This window comes from Myotis lucifugus, unplaced genomic scaffold, assembly GCF_000147115.1.
Source record: "Myotis lucifugus unplaced genomic scaffold, Myoluc2.0 scaffold_313, whole genome shotgun sequence".
NCBI lineage: Eukaryota > Metazoa > Chordata > Mammalia > Chiroptera > Vespertilionidae > Myotis > Myotis lucifugus.
This window is the reverse complement of record NW_005871361.1, coordinates 1,124,515-1,147,925: the sequence shown is the minus strand read 5'-3', so window position 1 is coordinate 1,147,925 and position 23,411 is coordinate 1,124,515. Positions and strand designations below refer to the sequence as shown.

At 40.6% G+C, this 23,411-nt stretch overlaps 2 pseudogenes; both read left to right on the top strand.

The window, feature by feature from the left end:
- The first annotated feature begins 2,195 nt into the window (after positions 1–2,195).
- Positions 2,196–2,613, top strand: LOC102441976 (annotated as a pseudogene).
- A 9,246-nt stretch (positions 2,614–11,859) lies between these two features.
- On the top strand, positions 11,860–12,361 carry LOC102442283 (annotated as a pseudogene).
- The last annotated feature ends 11,050 nt before the right edge of the window (positions 12,362–23,411 follow it).

Here is a 23,411-nt window from a genome sequence, read left to right as displayed (position 1 = left end):
ATGGGGAAAAGTCATTTAATCATTCTAAACCTCAAATTGTCCTATCTAAAAAACTTGGAATAATCTTACTTGCCTACTACCTTGTAGAATTACTGTGAATCTTGAAATAAAAAGAAGATGCTATGGATGAAAGCAATTTACTTGACAAGCCAGAAGTTTTATTACAATACCCCATTTGTATAGAACTCAGCAATCCAATAACCTTGTCTTTCTGGAACACACAGAACTAGGAAGTAAGCAAAAAGGGCCTCTTCCAAGCCAAAATAACTGTCTTTATTTCTTCCCGCTTTACTACTAGTAGAGTCCCCAGGGCCTCACTCTTCCCTTAAATACACATCTCATAAACTCAGTAATTTGGGAGTACCCATATATAGTAGGTGAGAAGTGACAAAGGAAGAAAGGAGAACAATATTGTCTGTTGTGTTTCACAAACAGGAGAAAATGCAAAACAATAATTCCAAACAACCACAAGAATGTAAAAAGCATAGTACTCATCAAAAAGGTGGCCCTTCGCTTTTGTTTATGTTTTAAAATATAGCATCAAAGTAGTTAATGTAGGTTACAATAGCTCCTGTAGTATCAGTATAACACAAAAAGGCAGAATAACTGATGTTCAAAGTAATGAACTTGAATCCTAAGGAAGATTAAATAATATTATGTTTATTCTGTAAAGGGAGATATATAATGAATTTTATATACATTTTGAATTTTTTATAAGGCATAAAGGCATAAAAATGACGAAATGGAGAAGAGCAATAGCCACAAAATATTGAAAGCTAGAAAGCAAATGAATGAGCAGTAACTGATTTATCAAATCCAAGAAAGATGACTACTAAGCCAGCAGTGAAAAAAATTAAAAAGCAACAATTTAACCTGTAAAACCCCCACAAAATTCAGAAGCTGGTAGCTCCATGTTCGGGTTTTCTTTTCCCTCTAGAAATGATAAAATAGAAGATCTCTAGACAAAGAGAATAGCAGGCACAGTTGAAGGCAGGGTTACTGTACTGAAAATAAGAGTCTAAGTAAACTGAATATTGAGGACCTCCCGGCAGTCTTCCTCCCCAATTCAGCTTCTAGACCAGTAGCAACCAGTCCTATAACCTCTACAAAGGTGACTAGAGGATCCTTCATGAGAATCTCACCCACCGTAGTGGAAAGATAAAAATATTAACATTGTAGTTGCCCCACAAATAGATCAAGCAGATGATACAGTGAGGGCCACAATCAGTAAGCCCTGACCAAGTACTTAAAATTTCCAATCAGCTTTTTAGTATCTCCCATTTAAAATTATGGACACCAAAGATCATCAGACATCTAGGGAAAGCTCCAACATGAAACACAGAATTCAGGTCCCATTTATATCAGAATAAATTTGAGGATCCAAATGAAAAGTTATATAAAAGAAAGCATAACAGTAAAGAAAATTATTTAAAAATCATATCCACCCGGCTAGAGTGGCTCAGTAGCTCAGTTGGTTGGTAATCTAGTGCATCAAATGGTTGCCGGTTCAATTCCAGATCAGGACACATACCTGGGTTGCGGGTTTGATCAGTGGTCAGGGAGCATAGAGAAGGCAACTGATCAATATTTTTCTCTCTCACATTGATGTTTCTGTTTCTCTCTTTCTCTCCCCCCCGCCCCCAATTTCTTCCCTCCTTCCCTCCCTCCCTCCTTTCCTCTGAGTTTATCCTCAGGTGAGGATTAAAAATATATATGCATATATATCTGCCCTCGCTGGTGTGGCTCAGTTGGTTGTCATCCCATGTACAAAGAGGTGGCTGGTTCAATCCCAGTCAGGGCACATGCTGGGGTTGTGGGCTTGATCCCTGTTAGGAGGCATGCAAGAAGCAGCCAATTGATGTTTCTCTCCCTCTCCCTCTCTCAAAAAAAATTATTTTAATCAGATCAGATGGACCTACCCAATCAACCTGAAAATTAGATCTTTCCAAATCTCTGTTCATTTTACTGATGGGTAGTCACTTATTCAGGGATAAAGGTATGATAAAATATAATTTGCTAATTCTGGCAAGGTGCTGTATTGTTTCTGCATTTATTTTTCAAATTTTAAAGATATGCTGTGGGGTGTGGTGGGGAGCTGCCATCAACAAAAAGTGCAGCAGAAGCAGGGTTGGCGCGGACTAAAGCTCAGACACCAGCTGCCCTGCACACCTCGCACACCCCACCACTCTCTCAGGATGTCTTACAAACCAAACTGGACCAAAAACCTGCCTGCCACCTGCCTCAACGCAGCTGGGAGCCTGGGAGCGCCCACCTGCCCTCCACAGTACCGCCAGCAGCTGACTGACCATGAGCCACCATCCCTAGGCTACACCGGGGAAACTGGAAACAGCCAGGTGCCCCAGAGCAAATACACAGAGTTACTGGCCATCATCAAGGAGTTAGGGAAAGAAATCAGACTCACCTACATGGGAAGCAAGAATGTGATGGAGAGACTAAAATGAGGCATCATCCATGCTAGAGGGCTGGCTCAGGAGTGCTTGGCTGAAATTGAACGGAATGTCAGATCCTAGATGCCTTATTAGTGTGGAAGGTTTTCCACTTCTTCCAATAAGTTTATAGTTCATCTGAAACTTGTTTCCCTTTCCTGTGCCCATCCCATGGTTCGTTAGATTCTGAACCTACAGTCTAAGATGGGGAAGAGATTTTGCAGTTGATTAGTATTTACATTTTTAAATAGTTAGGAACTACTCAGGGTATTTTTTTGTTTTGTTTAAATATGTCTTTATTAATTTCAGAGAGAGGAAGGAAGAGGAGAGAGAGATGGAAACATCAATGATGAGAGAGAATCAGAGATCAGCTGCCTCCTGATGCCCTCTCCTGGAGATTGAGCCTGCAACCCAGGCATGTACCCTGACTGGGAATTGAACAGTGACCTCCTGCTTCATAAGTCGACGCTCAACCACTGAGCCACACCAGCTGGGCCTCAGGGTGTTCTTTTTAAGCACTGATTCAAAAGATGCACATAAAAGTTTCCTATCTCACAGCAAACAGCAGTTTGCCTCCAAGATACAATGTTTCTCTTTTGAATACATTTATGTTACTCAAATTGTTCTTTTTTTTCTTTTCTTCTTAAGCTAATACAACTCTTAAGAGTTATGTTTTTAATGCATACTGACAACATGTTTTACTTAGTAGCCTATTCATGGTCCCTGTTGGTCAAACAGTATAGATTCTGATTAATGTAACTTCTTTTTTTGCTTAAGCATTTGCATGATTGTCAGTGCTTTGAAGTCAATTTTTGAAATGGACAAGTTATAAATACAGAAGAAAGAGCAACTTACCAAACCTCACTTAACAAGGACCCCTGAAATTTTTCCTAAGATTGTATGTAGATTTCAGTTTTGTGTTTCCTGTAAGGTAATCCAAACATCTGGAAGAAAATTACTAACACTGTTTGCATTTTTGTATGTATTTATTACTTGATGTAATGGAACTTATTTTCAATAACAACAAAATAAAGATATCTGTTGTGAATGGATCTCCATATGTACGGACTGAGTATCCTAATGAAGGCATTAAAGTAAAATAGCCAATGTGTCATAAACAAAAGCATTAAGAGCCCTCATTCTGTCTACTAAGCACTTAGGCTACAACATGTAGTTAGAGTTTTGTATGTACAAAATTCTAGATGAACCTAGAGAGGGAAGTGTCTCACCCCATGGCACCTCACCTGTAGAAGCCAGGGAGGGCTTTACAGAAAACATGGTACTTAAGAGTTTTAAAGAAAAGAGAAGTTTGCCAAGTAAAACAGAGGAATAGGAAAGAGGTAAGTACAGCATAGCAGAAAGGCTACCATGGCCAGAACATACATTAGGTGAGAAGCTACAAATAATGCCGTGTCAGTGGAGCTCAGGCAAGAACAATGGGAGATGAGGCTGAAAGGGTAGGCAGAAATCAGATCAAGGAAGACCTTATATGTCACAGAAGAAATGTGGATTCTAACCTGAAGGCAACTGGGAGCCAATGAAGAGATTTAACAAATTAAGATGATCAGATCTGAATCTTGGAAAAGATCATTCTGCTGATGACATAACAGATTTGAGAGGAAGAAGGCTGGTGGCTATAACCTTCAAGCAATGTACTAACTGTTCTTAAAGGTAGTTCTCAAGCTTACAAACCCCAGGTTCTGCTCTATGTTAACTGTGAAACAAACCATTCTATCTCTAAGAGACCAGTAGCCAGAAACACTGTAATGGTCCCCCCTGAGGAAACCAGTATTCCAAGGCCTCACCACCAGGTTCTTTTTTTTCCCCCCTCCTCAGGTCTTCTTTAAAAGAACAAAGATTGTGTTATGTTACCTTATCAGAGAGTATATCTCTCAGCCTGGTTTCAAGGAAGACATGCATCCATCCCAAGCCCTCTCACCCTCCTAATTCCCAATGACAGTGGCAAATTCCAACCACTCTCAGAGTTAATCTCTCTCACACACACACACACACTCTCTCACTTGTATACATATCTGATTTCCCCATGTACACTGCACTCCTTAAGGAAATAGAAGATGGAAAGGAATATTTAATTAGCACCAACTTAATGCTTGATTCTTCCCCACATAGTTTTTCATTTAATCCTCACCACATGGTAGACATTTATATTCCTATTTTTAAAGATAAAGAAACTATGGCTCAAAGAGATTAAATGATTTACTCAAGATCACAAAGCCAGTATAAGGCAAAGTTGAGACTTCAAGACACATGTCTATGGGTTTACCAATGCTTTTCCACTACTCCATACTATGTTTCCCTTATTTTATTCATTTCTGAATGTTCACTTAACTCAGTCTGTTGAACTGCACTATATGAAATCACTCACTGAACAGAACAACAACCTGGGAAAACAAAGTGAAAACGAAAGACGTCGACAATAGATGCAGGCACACACAAAAAAGCAGTAGCAGCAGCATTCCCAAAAAGCTCTTTGGAGCCCTAACTGATATTGGCAAGGACAGAAATAGCCAAAACCCATGTTGACAGAACTCCATTCCAAAACTGTATCTCCTCCTCAGCCAGTCCCAGCAGAGTTCCTGGTAAATAAAATACTGCATAGTCAGGCACACATCACAAATGAATTCCATTAAGCAGATGCAATCTCTCTCCCTGAGGCCTTCCCACTCTTATAAAACCACCAGGAACTGAAGAAAGCTTTTATTCTCCATCTGAACAACTGCCTGCAAGCCCTTGGTGGTAAAGGAAAATTGGATTTGAGAAGCAGATGGCTTATCCAAGAGCCTAAAACCTAGATGAAGAAAGGTGAAAAGGAAGCAATTTACTAAAACCAAATATTCCAAAAGAGAAACTACGTTCTCTGAAGTAACAGAGTGCTGTCATAGTTATGATTTCCCCTCCAAACTGAGAATCCTCAACTCACCTTGTAGGATGGGACAGAAGCCAAGAGTCATAGACTAACTCTAGCTACATTGGTCCATAGATTCATACTAGGTATCACCACAGGTTCATACTAGACTCCAACACTCTAGATTTTTCTAAAAGTACTCATCACTTGTTAGCACCAACTGTATTTGGTTATGGAGATTTGACTATGAAAAGATTTTGTCACGGAAGAGAAGTATTATACCAAATAGACCCTCAATATAATAAGGAGAGAAAGAAACATAAATGGTAAATAAGATAATTTAAGTAAAAAGCCTAGAAATTGAGCTGGCACAAGATAGATGCTTAATCAGTGTTTGCTCAACTGAACTGAAGAAGAGATGAACATTTATTTAGTTCTTTCTGATTATCAAAAATGACCTAAGCAGCTTTCATATAATTTATCTCATTTAATCCTCAAAACAATTCAGAAGTGTTAATTATGCTCATTTTACATATAAGAAAAATAAAAATAAAGAAACATTTGTGTTTCACTGCACAAGAAAATATGTGGAGGTAAGCATTGGACCAGGAATTGGAATACTACCCGAGTTCTAGTCTTAGCTGTGCCAAACTGCTATGCAGCTTAAACTAAGTCTCTTCCCTTCTCTGGATATTAATTTTCTCACCTAACTTAGCAGTGGTACATATAACTTAAAAGATGAGTTACATTATCTCGAAATTCCAGAAATACAGGGTATACAATCCAGACTCTACTGGACAAGAAATTTTCCCTTATTGCCCAGTGTTCACTCTGCTCTTCCTCTGGCTATATTCTTGGGACTAACAGCTTACCTCCACCTGTCCATAGCCATTTCTAAGCCAGAAGCATCCTTTCCGGTGCAGCTCGCCACCTGTGCTAGATGCCTCATTAAGTGTAAAGCTGATACTGTACTTAGCTGGAAGCCTGGTGCACAAATGTTACCTGGAGATGAATAAATCATTCCAGTTGTGTTGGGTTGCAATTGTAAGGGCAGCAGCTGTGGGCCAGAAAACAGATGGTCTTATAAGGATGGAGGACTTGGCTCCTATCTGATTTTCCTAAGGCAAGCAGGTTTGGGTCAGCAGGAAGCCTGGCTGGTTAAGTGCCTGAATACAGCTAGTATCCAGTGATGAGAAAAGATGACAGTAATGCACATGCCATTTCTTTTTATAATAAATGAATATATCGGAGACTGCAATTACCAGAATCTCAAGCCTTTATTTTTTAACTACTCATCAACTTCTAAATTATTTTCTTTTCAGTCCAACATTTCCTTCCTTGATTTCAATACAAACTTGAGCTCAGGGAGAGTGTTTAACACAGCCTGGGCACAAAAACATAAAGTTAATATCTGCTGACTAAAACAAATTGGAAAAACTGAACTTACTGGATGACTGTGTAATAAGTGCCTAGAACACAGTTGATAATAGCAGGTGTGCTGTAAACATATAGGGTGTCCCAAAAAATGTATATACACTTTAACAGCTGATAATTCAATTTTCACTCTTTTTCGGGTTAAACTGATTTGAAATAATGGGTGAAACCAGACTTAGCTTTGAACAAAGAAAATTTATCCTACAGTGCCCACAGACCCTCTTTTTTATGGGAATACACAAAAGATAAAGTTTACGGCACAAAACCAGCAACAGCCGACAAATTGAGAGCACACAAATACCAAATAAAATGATTCTTTTGTTTGCAATTCCATTGCTTCACATTATCAGCAGTGCCTGGACCAGAACTGTCATCAGTTTGAAAGCAGGCATTGACCAAAAAAATGTATTCATTTCTGTAGATTCTTTTACATTTTGAAAATGAACTATCCTATATAATAAAGAGCTAATATGCTAATTAGACCAGACAGCCGAATGTCCTTTTGGACAATATTTTGGACGAAGCCGGGGCTGCAAGGGCCGAGGCAAAAATGACCTTCCTGAATGACCAGTTGGAGGGGGGCGGGGCCAGTGAGTCTGTGCTGCCAGGTCAGCCATGGCGGTCCCAGCACCCCTCCTTCCACAGAGGCAGCGGGAGAGGCTGCAGCGCAGGCCTGGTCCTAGCACCCCCAGTTCCACAGAGGCAGTGGGAGAGGGGCGGCGTGGTCCCAGCACCTCCGCAGAGGTGGGATGGGACACGACCCTGGCGCCTCAACCTTCCACGGCCCCTCCCCCAGCCCGCCCAGCCCCTGATTGGGGGCCCCCCCAACCAGTGGGCGGGGGCAGGGCCAGTGCTAAGGAGCAGCAAGCCAGCTTCTGGTTGAGTGGTGCTCCCCCCCTCTTGCTCAGCCAGAAGCTGAACTCATAGCTAGAGAGTGCAGCAGCAGTGGTGGGAGCCTCTCCCGCCTCCACGGCAGGCCAGTAAGGAGCAAGGGGTCCTGGACTGTGAGAAGGATGTCTGAGTGCCGGCTTAGGCTTGGGGGGATTGGGCCTAAGTCGGCAGGCAGACAGCCCCCGAGGGGTCCCAGACTGCAAGAGGGTGCAGGCCAGGCTGAGTGACCCCCCACCCACCCAGTGCATGAATTTTGTGCACTGGGCCTCTAGTATGTTAATAAATACTGACTTTATAATCTTTCAAAGTGAATATACATTTTTTGGGATACCCTGTATGTTTAATATAGTAACATGTCAGGCAACATTCTAGGTGTTTTACATACATTTTCATTTAATTGTCAAGATAGCCTTTATTAACTCTATCTTATAGATAAGGAAATTAAAACTCAGATAAACCAGATACTCTGCTCAGAGTCACACAGCAAATTAAGTCAAGGGGTCAAAACTGACCTCCTCCCACAACCCCCGACTAAATGACTCCAAAACTCTATATATTTTGCTTGACAATCTCCTGTCCTTCTTGATGTTCCTCAAACACATCTAGCTCATTCCTCCTTCTGAACTTTTCTATTTGTTTCCTCCATCACATATCACATGCTTTTTTATTTTAGATCATTCAGGTCTCTGCTCAAATGCCATCTCTTCAGCAAGGCTTTTCTTTTTCTTTTTCTTTTTTTTTGTATAATTTGTTTAAAATCCTTTTTCTTTAAAATATATTTTTATTGATTTCAGAGTGGAAGGGAAAGGGAGAGAAATAGAAACATCAATGATGAAAGAATAACTGACTGGTTGCCTCCTGCACACCCTACACTGGGGACAGAGCCCACAACCGGGGCATGTGCCCTGTCCAGGAATCAAACTGTGACCTTCTGCTTCATAGGTTGACACTCAACCCCAAGCCACACAAGCCAGGCCAGAGAGACTTTTCTTGATCATCCCCCAACATATTCTATCCCTATACCTTGCTTTATTTTTTATTATTACACTAACATTATATTATTTATTAGTTAATTTTTTTGTTTACTGTCAGTCTCCCCCATTAGAATGAATGATCTATGAGGACAAGGACTTTGTCTTGGTCACAACTGTATTCCCAGCACTTAGAACAGTGAATAGTACACTGCGGGTACTCAACACATATTCAATGAATGAAGGAACAAATGACTTATATGTGATCACAATCTCAGAGTTCTAGAATATTAATGTAACAAGTAATTGCTACATAGCATAAAGAGCACGGGCTTTGAGATCAGGCAGATCTAGATTCAAGTCTCTGACTATGACTGTACAATTTGGACAAGTCTCTAAACTGCTTTAATCTTCCATCTGTAAAATGGGTATAAAAATATAAATCACATAGATTTGTTAAGATTAAATGTCATAAACACATGGAAATGCTTTGTGCAAACTATAAAGTGTTATATAGATAAATATGTTTATTATGATAATGGGGAAATGTTTAGAACAATCTTACACTTTACAGATCACACGAAGGCCCAAAAGTATAAAGTGAACTGTCCAATATCCCAGTCTGGCTACTCCTTTGAATTTCTCAATTTCCCAATGTCAGCGTGACCAGGGCTCCATTGTTAATCTCTCTGCTCTGTCTACACATTTCTTAGGTGATCACATCTACTCCATGGCTTTACATATATTAATGATTCCCAGATATATATCTCCAACCTGGACTTCTCTGAATTCCAGACTTGTATATCCACCTGCCTACCTGGCATTTCCTTGGCTGGTTATCTAACAGCCATCTTAAATACAATATGTCTAAAATCAAATACCTGACCCCTCCCTACAAACTTGCTCCTTCCAATCTTTCCCATCTCAATATATGACAACTCCAATCTTGTAGTTGCTCAGGCAAAAACCTTCCATTGATCACTTTCTTACTCTCATAATCCTCATCTGATCTATCAACTAATTCTGTCAGTTCTACTTTCAAAACATATCCTGATTCCAACAATTTCTTACTACCTCTATTCTATCACACTGGCTCAAGCTTTATCTCATTCCCTAACTCATTTTTGTTGTTGTTGTTAATCCTCACTGGAGGATATATTTTTTCCATTGATTTTTAGAGAATGAGTGGGGGGGGGGGGGGAGACAGAGAGAGAGAAACATCGATGTGAGAAAGACACATTGACTGGTTGCCTCCTGTACGCGCTCTGACTGGGGATCCAGCCTTCAACCAAGGTATGTGCCCTTGATCAGAATCAAACCTTTTAGTTCAAGGGCCAATGCTCCAACCACTGAGCCAAACTAGCTAGGGCTCATTCCCTAACTCTTTTAACAGCTTCCTATTTTATTCCCCTTGTCATCTATTTATCCTATGCTCCTCTCTCCTCAGAAGCCAAAACAATCCTTTTAAGTTCAGTTCAGATCATGTCCTTCCACTCTGTTCAAAATCTTGCAATGGCTTCTCATCTCACTCAAAATAAAAATACGTCATTACGATGGCCTACAAGATACTATATATTCTGGCTTCTTTCTACCTGTCTGATCTTAGCACCTAACATTGTTCTCTTTGCTCATACTTCATCCACACTGCAGTAAAATTAAATTTTAACACCAACACTCATGTTGTTTGGAAACCACTCTGAAGTGGCCGTAAGCAAAGACTAAGAAGAATATGCAAGCTTCAGATTCCTTAATGTGAACAATAGGAACATTCTTTCCCTTATTGCTGTTCACTGATAAACTCAGCACACCCCCACCTCAAGTTTAGCACTTCAAGTTCTCTCTGCCTAAAGCATTCTTCTCTCAAATTATCAATATGAGCTGTTCCTTTATTTCATTAAGATCTGTACTCAAATTTCACCTTACCAGATAGTTATAGATTAACTGATCATATCTAAAATAGCCCCCTCTCTTTCTATAACTCCCTTACCCCCATACATTGCCTAATTTTTCATATCTCTGCCCACTAGAGTACAACTCAAAGAAGGACTTTAATTTATTCACTGATGTATCCCCAGTGCCAAGATCACATTATAAGTGCTCTATAATCAATACCAGTAATCGATTCAGCCATTAATTATTCTTTAATTAATATCTTATGTCCTCAATCTCGTCATCTCCTAAACAGATTGAGTATTATTTGAAAATCTCCCTTTTCTGGATATCCTCTCTGAGGACTTTCAATTCAATTAGTGATAGAAGTAACAAAAGGGAACGAATGATAAGATGAGGTGATATTTTCCTTCCTCTGCCATCCTCTTATAATCAATTAACAAATTGATAAGTATTAATAAGCACCTATGGGTGTAAGCACCATCTTATTAAAGGGTATTACATAGTTTAGTAGTAGAAGAGAGATACTTAAAAATAGTAAGAAGATGGGACATAAGCACATTAAAAGATGCTCTGCATCTTTAGCCACTGGGGAAATGCAAATCAAATCACAATGAGATACCACTCCACATTCACTAGGATGACAAAAATAAAAAAGACAAGTCACACCAAGCTGGTGTCGCTCAGTAGCTGAGCATCGACCCATGAACCAACCAAGATGTCATGGTTTGATTCCTGGTCAGGACACATGCCCAGGTTGTGGACTCAGAGGCAACCAATCAATGATTCTCTCTCATCATTGATGTTTCTATCTCTCCCTCTCCCTTCCTCTCTGAAATCAATAAGAAATATAAGTATATATAAAAAGACAAGTCATGGAGAGGATGTGGAGAAACTGGATCCTTCATATACCACTTGTGGTAATGTAAAATGGTGCAGCCATTTTGGAAAACAGTCTGGAGTTCCTCAAAAAGTTAAAGTTACCAATTATCCAGCAATTCCACTCCTCAGAACTCATTTCCTCTGCCCAAAAAAGAAAAAAAACATATCCAGACAAAGACTTATATAAGAATGTTCACAGCAGCATTACTCTTAAGAGCTAAAAACTAGAAGTCACCCAAATGTCTATTAACTGCTAAATTAGAAACATGGTCTATCCATACAACGGAATATTTGGCAATAAAAATTAAGTATTGATACATGCTACAACATTAATGAACCTTGAAAACATTATGCTAAATGAAAGAGACTACATATTATATAACATTTATATGAAATATCCAGAACAGGCAAAATCTACTATAGAAAATAGATTAGTAGGGCTGGCAAAGATGGGTGAAGAATGGTGTGACTGCTAAAGTACTGGTTCCTCTTTGTAATAATAAAAATGTTCACAATTCTGTAAATATACTAAAAGTCTTGACTTATACACTTTAAATGGATGAATTGTATGGTATGTGGATTGGAACTCAATAAGGCTATTTAAAAAAAAACTTTAAAAATATAATCTGGGTTTCCGCCATGGCAGCCATTGAGGAGCAACAGCCACTGAGGAGCAGCAGCCATGGCTCTGTGCGACCCCCTTGTTGTGGGCCTCAACAAGGGCCACAAGGTAACCAAGAACCTGAGCAAGCCGAGTTACAGATGCCACAGGCGCCTCACCAAGCACACCAAGTTCGTGAGGGACATGATCCGAGAGGTGTGTGGCTTTGCCCCCTATGAGCATCGTGCCATGGAGCTGCTCAAGGTCTCTAAGGACAAGAGGGCCCTGAAATTCATCACACATCTAAGCCCAGCGGAAGAGAGAGGAGCTGAGCAATGTCCTTGCAGCCATGAGAAAGGGAGCAGCCAAGAAGGACTGAGCCTAACCCTGTCTGTGTAATAAAACCTGTTCAGAGAAAAAAAGAAAAATATGTGTGTATGTGTGTATAATCTGGGGTTTATTGAGGTTCCATTTATCAACATTCTTACTATTCACATTCAATTTAACATTTACTGAATGCTAGATAATACTCACTTTATTTTACTTCATACTCACAATCAAATAGCCTATTTCAGGTAAGAAACATACAGCTCACAGAAATTAAATTATTTAAGATCTATAGTAAATTATTAGAGCCAGGAGCTGGTCCTGCATTCACTCTCTAAATCCAAGGCTCTTTCTCGCCTCTCTCCCCCTTCTTACTAGCAAGCACAATTAAGACCTAACTATAACACTTACTCATAAGAATTATGAATAAACCAAGGACTAAGAGATCATAAAAACACAGATTTATAATCACAGATTAAGAGAATAATTACCAAAACTGCATATCATAAAATCCTATATCCCTGCATTTATTACTTGTCTGCAGTGCTCTGCTACATGAAAAGAGGGAGCTAGATCTAATTCCCAAAGTCACCTATGGGGGGAAGGGAGGAAAAGAAAAAGAAAAAAAAGGAAGGACATAGCATTCCCGAGCAAACCAATTAGAGCCATAAGCACTTCGGACTGGTCTGTCTGACCAGTAGCTATGACATGCACTGACCACCAGGGTGCAAACGCTCAATGCAGGAGCTACCATGATGCATACTGGCCATTTAAAAATAAATGGCACCACGGACCTGGCACCGACAAACCAACACTCAGCTTCCCCCAAGTGGGACACAGGCCCTGCCACCACCCCAGAGCGACACCCCACCAAATCGCAGCCAAGACCCCATGGCGCAAAATGCGGCTCACAGCCCAGCCCAGCCCAGCCCGGCCCGGAAATAGTCGCTGTGGGCACCGGGTAATGATGTCATGTAGCAACACCCAGCTTCCTCTCCCTAGCGACTAGCCTCCTTGGAGTTTCTTCAGCCCAGGAACCCAACTTGCTTTATAGCCAGGTGCAAACATTTTACAGTTTAAACAAATATTTGTGAAGCGTTTTCCTGTGCCTCATCTCATTTGATTATCACAGAAGTCCTGGAGTAGGTAGATAGGAGACTCAGAATCCTATTTTCCTTTCATTAGCAAGACGTGAATAACGATATTAAAATATTCCTTCTAATTAATTTCCTTTCAATGTGCATGAATCCGTACACCAGGACACTAGTATGTTGATAAGAGGTTAATATCCAGAATATATAAAGAACTCCTAAAACTCAACACAACAAAAAACCTGAATTAAAAATGTGAAAAGAACTTGAATAGACATTTCTCCAAAGAAAACATACAAATGGCCAATAAGCACATAAAAAGATGCTAAATATCATTAATCACTAGGGAAATGCAAATCAAAATCACAATGAGATACCAACTCACATTCATAAGGATGGCTATTACCAAAAAAAGAAATAACAAGTGCTGACAAGTATGTGAAGAAGTTGGAACCCTTGTGTACTGTTGGTGGGAATGTAAAATGGTAAAGCGCTGTGGAAAAAACTGGCTTTTCCTCAAAAAATTAAAATAGAAGTAACAAATGATGCAGCAATTACATTTCTGGGTAAATACTCAGAAGAACTTAAAACAGGGTCTCAAAGAGATATTTATACACTCATGTTCATAGCAACATTATTCACAATAACTAAAACATGGAAGCAACCCAAGTATCCATTAACAAATGAATGGATAAGCACAATGTGGTATGTACACACCACACACACACACACACACACACACACAATGGAATTGTTATTCAGTCTTAAAAAGGAAGGAGAAAAAAAAAGGAAGGAAATTCTGAATTTTGATGCATGCTACAAAACATAACTGAACACTGAGGATGTTATGATAAGTGAAATAAGCCAGTCACAAACAAACAAATATTGTACGATTCCACGTATATAAGGTATTTAGAGTAGTAAAAGTAACAGAGACAGAACACAGGATGGTGGTTGCCAGGGGTTGGGGAAGGAGGCAGTGGGAAGTTATTCAATGGGTACAGAGTTTCAGTTTTGCAAGACAAAAAGAGTTCTGAAGATGGATGGTGGGAAGATTGTACAAGAATATGAATGTACCTAATGTCACTAAACTATACACTTAAAAATAGTTAAGATGATAAGTTTTATGATATGTAGACAAATAGCGTATGATTTCACTTATATGTGGAATCTAATGAACAAAATGAAACAAAATAGAAACAGACTCATAGATACAGAAAACAGAATGACAACTGTCAGAAGGGAGAGGGGTTGGGGGTTGGGTGAAATAGAAAAAGAGATTAAGCAAAAACAAAAAATAAAAATAAAAAAACCACAAAACTCACAGACAACATAACAGAGGAAAAGGGGTTGGGAGCAGGTAGAGAAGGGTAAAGGAGGGATAAATGGTAATGGAAGGAGACCTGACTTGAGTAGTGAACACACAATACAATATACAGATGATGTATTATAGAATTGTACACTTGAAACCTATATCATTTTATTAACCAATTAGAGGCCTGGTGCACGAAGTTCATGCACTCGGGGTGGCCCCTCAGCCCAGCCTGAGCCATCTCGCAATCCAGGAGCCCTCAGAGGATGTCTGACTGATGACCTAAGCCAGTGATTCTCAACCTTCCTAATGCCACGACCTTTTAATACAGTTCCTCATGTTGTGGTGACCCTCAACCATAAAATTATTTTCATTGCTACTTCATAACTGTAATTTTGCTACTGTTATGAATGGTAATGTAAAAATCTGATATGCTATATGTGTTTTCTGATGGTCGCGACCAACAGGTTGAGAACCACTGGCCTAACCCATCAGTCAGACATTCTTAGTGCTGCCATGGAGGGAGGAGAGGCTCCTGCCACTGCCGCTGTGCTCGCCAGCTGTGAGCCCGGCTCAGGGATTCTGGCTGAGTGGTGCTCCCCCTGTGAGAGCACACTGACCACCAGGGGGAAGCTCCTGCATTGGGTGTCTGCCCCCTGGTGGTCAGTGTGTGTCATAGTGACCAGTTATTCCACCGTTCGGTCAATTTGCATATTAGCCTCTTATTATATAGGATGTCACCCCAATAAATTCAGCTAAAATATTTTTAATTTATTATGTTTTTACCACAATTATCCTATACTATATAATAAAAGCCTAATATGCTAAGTGTCCAGTCGACCGGTTGGCCATTCAACCAATCAAAGCATAATATGCTAATTATGTGCTAAGGCCGGTCAACCACTCACTATGACATGCACTGACCACCAAGGGGCAGACTAGCTTGCTGCTGGGGTCCAGCCGATCGGGACTGAGTGAGACAGGCCAGACATGCCCTGGAGCCCTCCCATAGTCCCTCCCCAGCTGGCCAACCTCTGTGTCCCTCCCCAGCCCCAATCGCACACCAGTGGGGTCCCTCGGCCTGGCCTGTGCCCTCTCGTAATCCAGGACCCCTCAGGGGATGTCAGAGAGCCAGGCCAAGGGACCCCACTAGTGCATGAATTTGTGCACCGGGCCTCTATTTATAAGTAAGTAAATAAGCTGGGCATACATGGTAAGGTGATTGGAGGTAAAACGATAATAGCTAATGTTTATTGAGTGCTCACTATGAGCAAGTCCATTGTCTCACCCAACTCTGACCATAATCCTGACTATTATGACCTCACTTTTACAAATGAGAAGTCAGAGCCTAGTAAGGACAAGTCACTCGCTCAAGATCACATAGTGAGTAACAGACTGAATTAGAACTCAGGCAGCCTAACTCCAAAGCACAGGCCATTTAAATAAAATACTATATAAAATATTGCAGCTAGAAATTGACAAAGATAACCACTCAGATTATACTACTCAGTCCTGACAGCCTAAGCTTTACTTAAAGAGAACCACATTAAGAGCACACATACTGTACAAACAATATAAAGATTAGAAGCAAGTTGAAATATCAAGATTATTCTTATAAATAATATACATATGAGCACTGGTCGGGTAACTCAGTTGGTTAGAGCATAGTCCTAATACGTCAAGGTTGCAGGTTTGATCCCTGGTCAGTGCATATACAAGAATCAACCAATGGCCCCAGCTGGTGTGACTAAGTTGGAACATCGTCCAGTAAACTGCAAAGTCATGGGTTCAATTTCTGGTCAGGGCACATAGCTAGGTTTTGGGTTTGGTCCTCGGCTGGGGCACTTATAAGAGGCAACCAATCGATGTTTCTTACATTGATGTTTCTTTCTCTTTCTCTGTGTCTCTCTTTCTCTCTCTCTCCCCCCTCCCTTCCTCCTTCCCTCTCTCCTCCTCTCCCTCTTTACTTCACTTCCTCTCTCTAAAATCAGTAAACATATCCTCGGGTGAGGATTTTTTAAAAAAATCAACCAATGAACACATAAATAAGTGAAACAACAAATCCATGTTTCTCTTTCTCCCGCCTCCTTCCATCCCTCTAAAATCAAAAAAATTTAAAAGGACATTTTTAATTTAATTAATTAAAGTATACATATGTAAATTTAGCTGGCCCCACAGTCTTTCCCTTTGGAACCATGCCCCAAGCCAGCCCATAAAAGAAAGAGCAAAATAATAACAGTTCTAAATTGTCACAGGCAGGACACATACTCATATACATCTACTAAAAAACCCTGTCTCCAGCATCCCGTTTTCAATAATACCCTCCACTACTGTCAGATTCCAATACCACCAGCCTCGTTTGTGGTACTTTGGACTTCTCAGTAGTTTTCATATTTGCTCTGGGCAAGGATTCTCCCCTTTAGCCCACGGTTCTGCAGAACAAACATTACCCTCTGTATCTCCACCCCAAAACTTATGCTATAAATCTTCCTTGTTTCTACTAAGTTCTTCCCTCATACCTCATAGTTTGAAATTTATTTATTATTGTTTATCTGAAAAGCAAAAACTTCAAAATGCTCCTCAGTACACAAAATGCACTCCTTTCTCTCAAATAAACACAATCTATATGTATAAAAGCCTAAGTGACCGAACGACCAGTCACTATGATGCTCACTGACCACCAGGGGGCAGACACTTGACGCAGGAGCAGCCCCCTGGTGGCCAGTGCGCTCCCACAGCCAACCTCCTGCGGCTGGCCAACCTCCCGCGGTCCCTCCCCACAGCGAGATGGCCCTGATCAGCTGGATCACCGGCCAGGCCGAGGGACCCAACCCGTGCACAAATTCGTGCACTGGGCCTATAGTATACTATATAACAAATATATTGTTAACTGTATTAAGCCCTTGGTCACATTTCTTTTATCTTTTTTTATTTATTGATTGAGAGAGAGAAATATCAATTTGTTGTTCCACTTGTTCATTGGTTGCTTCTTGTATGTACCCTGATCAAGGATCAAACCCACAACCTTGGTATATCAGATGACGCTCTAAACAACTATGCTAGCCCAGCCAGGGCCCACATTTCTTAATTCTCTATATTTCTTTATAAAAATTTTTTAGCCTTTCCAGGAATTCTAATTCTTTCCTTAAAAGGAATTAGTGATTAAACAAAACATGCTCACATTAAACCAAACTTAACTAATAGCCTATTATGCTTCTGAATGATTTCTTCATAGGAGGTTTTTCATTTAATCCTCAAAAAGAATCCTTGAGCCCAGCCACGGTGGCTCAGTGGTTAAGTGTCAACCTATGAACCAGGAGGTCACAGTTCGATTACTGGTCAGGACACATGCCTGGGTTGTGGGCTCGATCCCAGTGGGGGGCGTGTAGGAGGCAGCTGATCAATTATTCTCTCTCATCGTTGATGTTTCTATCTCTCTCCCTCTCCTTTCCTCTCTGAAATCAATAAATATATATGTTTTAAAAAAGAATCCTTGACTTAAGTATAACTGGCTATCACCCTTCCTCATTTATTTTAACCACCAGTGGAAATAATAGTTAAAATAACTTGCAAAGACTTCACAACTAAAAAGCAAAGGAGAAAAAAAAGTAGAGGAGCCAGGATTCAAACTCAGACCTTCTATCTCAACTTCTCTGAGCCTCAGTTTCCTCCTCTGCAAAATGCAAATAATATTGTCCATCTTCAAGGGTCAATGTAGGAAGTACTATGTGCAAAGCATCAGATCATCTGCTCCTCAATAAACATTAGTCTTTCCCTTTCTTCCTTCACACTTGAATTGCCTGGTTTGTTGGCTTATTCCATTTAAAGTTGACACTTCATTTTTTCCTTAGCTATCTTATAACTATTAGCTCTCATAATGTGTGATGATCCTGGGGTATGTCAGGAGCACTTCTGGCTCACCTAGCAGTTGGAATATTTACAGCAGAGCTGTTTTTGCTCAGAGACTTGCTGAGACTACTTCCTCTCCTCTATTCTTAGACAAGCACACATATACAGGTGGAATTTTTTAAGCCATAATTAACCTAATTAACATAGAGTAATAGAAATAGAAACAGCCACAGTGTTCTAGCCAGGCTGCAGGGCAAACAAGAATTCTCTGGCTGGGAAAGTGAGGGGAGAAAATAGCATCTACTAGGGAGAAAAAGAAGTCACAGCCACATGGCAGAAACTAAAGGATGTCTAAAATGGATGGTCAGCACCACCTGCCTGGGCCCTCATCCATATTCCCCAAGATGGATTGGATGCCCCTGATTTATCAAACAAGAACTCACAGCAGACAAAAGTCAAATTATGAGCTTCTTGAGGGCTGAAAACTATGACTTTCATCTAGATCCCCAGGGTGCAGAACATGGCACAGACAGGCACTCATATTTGTTGAATATATAAGTAACGGGCAAATTAGTAAAATCAGATTGAAAGAGTTCCTCCATCTCTTCCACAGTGTACCAGCACTACACAAGAGTGCTCTTATCATCATCCATCATGCAATCCATAACTTTTCATAAATACCACACACACAAAAGCATACTGTATCTGCAGGCCATCTCCCCAAAGGTTCTAGATTACCTACAACTGCTTCTGAAAAAAAGTGACCGCAAATCCCAAATAAAACTTTCATACAGCCGAAACCGGTTTGGCTCAGTGGATAGAGCGTCGGCCTGCGGACTGGGGGGGTCCTGGGTTCGGTTCCGGTCAGGGGCATGTGCCGTGGTTTCGGGCATATCCCCAGTGGGAGGTGTGCAGGCAGCTGATCGATGTTTCTCTCTCATCGATGTTTCTGGCTCTCTGTCTCTCTCCCTTCCTCTCTGTAAAAAATCAATAAAATATTTTTTAAAAAAACAAACAAAAAAAACTTTCATACAGCTCCCACTACCTTCAGAATAAAGTCTATACACCAGAGGTCCTCAAACTTTTTAAACAGGGGGCCAGTTCACTGTCCCTCAGACCGTTGGAGGGCCGGACTATAGTTTAAAATGAAAAACTATGAACAAATTCCTATGCACACTGCACATATCTTATTTTGAAGTAAAAAGACAAATACAATATTTGTATTTGCATGTGGCCCGCGGGCCGTAGTTTGAGGACCCCTGCTATACACCTTAATTCGTATCTAAGGCTCTTTCACAAATTGGCTCTTGCCTTTCTTTTCAAGAACTCTAAGTACCTGCCAAGCATGAACCCACTGCCCCTTAAATATATTCTGCAATTCTGCTTCAGCATCTCTAGTTGCCACAGTTCCCACAAGATTCATTACTACAAAGATTTGGTTTACTTAAGTTCTATCCACCCCTCCTGGGACAGATAAGGTCATCCATTTTACAAACTCTATTATAACTGTCCCAGAGTAGTGTTCATTTCCCTTCCTGACTTACAGTAATCATGTCCATAGCACTCATCCTACATTCAATGATAGCATGTTGTTGTTTTTGTATGAACTTACGTCCACATACAGATTAATACAAGGCATGGTATGCTCTTCCATCCAGTGGATCTCATAACACACTTATGTTACTCTATTGCCAGTGGCTAGAAAATTAGCCTATACCTAGTAAGTGCTGCTTGTTCATGCAAAAATTGAACATTTTTCCATTTGAAAATTCAAGTGTCAACTAATATATATCATTATTATATTTTTAAAAGGGATTATCAACTTACCAGCCTTCTCATCAATTTCATATAGTAATGTTGCCCAGCCAGTATATCTCAGTGGTTGAGAGTCAACCCATGAACCAAGAGTTCACAGGTTCAATTCCTAGTCAGGGCACATGCCTGTTATGGGCTCGATCCCCAGTGGGGGGGTATGCAGGAGGCAGCCGATCAATGTCTCTCTCTCATTGTTGTTTCTATCTCTCTCTCCCTTCCCCTCTAAAATCAATTTTAAAAAACCAAGAACATATATAGTAATGTTGGTGGGGGGAAAAAAGCAGCAGGTGTTAGACCAGTGGCGTCAGACCAGACCTGGGTTCAGCAACCTTGGTACTTGAGTTCTGACTAAGAGAATTCAGAGCCTAGACTCAAACTATAAGAGAAAGTTTATTTAGAAAGTCACAGAGGTAAAAATAGTGAGCCACAAAAGAAATGGGCTCAGGAAACAATTTACAGAAGCAAAAGAGGAGCCCTTGGAGCTTAGCAGAAAGAGATAGGCAAGGAAAAGATGCCTGAGGGAACAGGGTGGGGAAAGGTGCAGGGTTGCTCAAGAGAGAGTCACACTGGGTGCTGGTCTTGAGGGTTATTTATCTGAAGGTCTCAGGAGAGGATCCCAATAGAATATTCATCAGCTTTCCAGGTGTGTCCTTTCAGGGTCATGGTCTCTACTGATGGTGGGCATGAGGGCAGGAAGTCATTAGTTAATGTCAGTCAGGGTCTGGCTCGTCTGGTTTTACTGCTTATCTGGGCCTGGAACTGAAACGCAACTGAGGCCTAAAGGCATTTGATGCAGACCAGAACCTCACTGTCCTGGGGTTTAATGCTTAAGGGCTGTTCTCCGGGCCCTCTTGCTCTTTCCCCCTTCAAGGGGGTCTAACTCGCATGACTAGCAACATGCCAGGAAGAAAAGGTCAGGAAAGAGTCTGGACCGCATGCCCAGCGATATGAAAGGTCAGGGGGAAGGGGAGGAAAGGTTACCCTGGGGCAAGGTCCTTGTTTTCCCAGGTTTGTCCATTGCTAGGCACCCAGAGCTATCTGCCCTGCTGACCTGCTGTCCCTGGCCAGCCCATCATCCTTGCTCTGCTCATGTTTACCTCAATAGCAATCTAATAACAAGAAACATTTATTAATTCCTAAGTTTCTTTCTGAATCAAAGATAAGCCTATATTGTGTACCCGACCTGCATGGTTCAGTGGTTGAGCGTTGACCTATGAACCAGGAGGTCACAGTTCAATTTCTGGTCAGGGCACATGTCCGAGTTTCGGGCTCGATTACCAGTGTGGGGCACGTGGGAGGCAACTGATCAATGACTGTCTCTCATCATTAATGTTTCTCTCTCTCTCTCTCCCTTCCTCTCTGAAATCAATGAAAAATTAAAACACACACAAAAGACTATACTGTATACAGTGAGGTATTAGGAGTAATTATGTTTTATTATATCTTGATTCTTAGAAAACTGGTAACCTAGAAATGCTTTAAGGCAGTGGTAATTCTTTAAGCTAACATTATGTGACAACCAGGTATATCTACTCATCATTTTTTTAATTTAATGTTTTTCTTAATTTCAGAGAGGAAGAGAGAGGGAGAGAGAGAAACATCAATGATTACACAGAATCATCGATCAGCTGCCTCCTGCACGTCCCCTACTGGGGATTGAGCCAGAAACCCTAGCATGTGCCCTGACCAGGAATCAAACTGTGACCTCCTGGTTCATGGATCAACACTCAACCACTGAACCACATCGGCTGGGCTTCCACTCATCTTTTAAGACTCATAAAGCTATGGCCCTTTTTTAAATCATTTTCCCCACTTCCAGGACTAACTAATCTACTTATTCTGGGTTCCACTTTGCCCTAGATATATCTGACCCAATTCTAGATAGAACCCTAGATATATTTCTATCATAGCACCTGCTAAACTTAATTATACTTCCTTATTAACATGTCTGTCTCCCTACTGATTTGCCCCTCTAGATCTGTGCTTTCCTGTACAGTAGCCACTAGACACATGTAGCTATTCAAATTTATGTTAATTAAAACTACATAAAATTTAAATTTCAGTTCCTCAGTCTCACTAGCCACATTTCAAGCACTCAAAAGCCACATGTGGCTGGTGACTACCATATTGGACAGCACAGATATAGAACATTTCTATATGAAAGGTCTACTGGACAGTGCTGTGTAGGTTGTGTATGTTCCCTGAGGCATAAACAGTTTAGCAGGCAGTCTGCAGGAGCTATGCCTAATTTATTTCTTTACCTCAACATTTAGTAGATCACCAGTATATGTCTCTTAGGAATGACATTGGGTAACAGAGAGATCGTTCTATTTTTCTTGTTACCACACACCCCCAGGGCCTCTATACCATATATTCAATGTCCCTTATAAGCTAGAATCAGCGTACTAATCTACCTTCATCCCAACTTGTGGAAAGAGGTAGAACTATAATAGTTAGAGATACTCAGAAAGCCTTTGCTTGGTCCCTCGCCCCCAAACAAATCTCCACTATTATGGAGACATTTCTTTTTCAGGTTTAGCATGAAACTAAACTTCAGGTGATTCTAAAAGGAACTTTTTTCAAATATTGGAGCAAACAACTCTGCAAAAATAAAAACTGTTAGAAATTTACCACATTTTGGGGGACTCCATAAATTAATATATCCTCAGTATGCTCTTTACATTAAAAAAAATAGTAATTTGGCACACATTTTCTGAGGACCTATTAAGGGTTAGGAACTAAAGAGAAATAAATTCTAGTGGCAGATAGAAACGTAAATTGGAATAATACAAAGCTATAACTGTTCTATAAGGGGAACTATGAAGAGCACAAAGAGGCTCAGAACCCAGTGGTAAAATGTGGTGGGGGCGACAGGGGGGTGGAACCACTGGGAGGTTGATCAGAAATAAGCCCAAGCTGTGTCTTAAAGCAGGTGGGGGAACCTTTTTTCTGCCAAGGGCCATTTGGATATTTATAGCATCATTTGCAGACCATACAAAATTATCAACTTAAAAATTAACCTGCTATATTTGGTC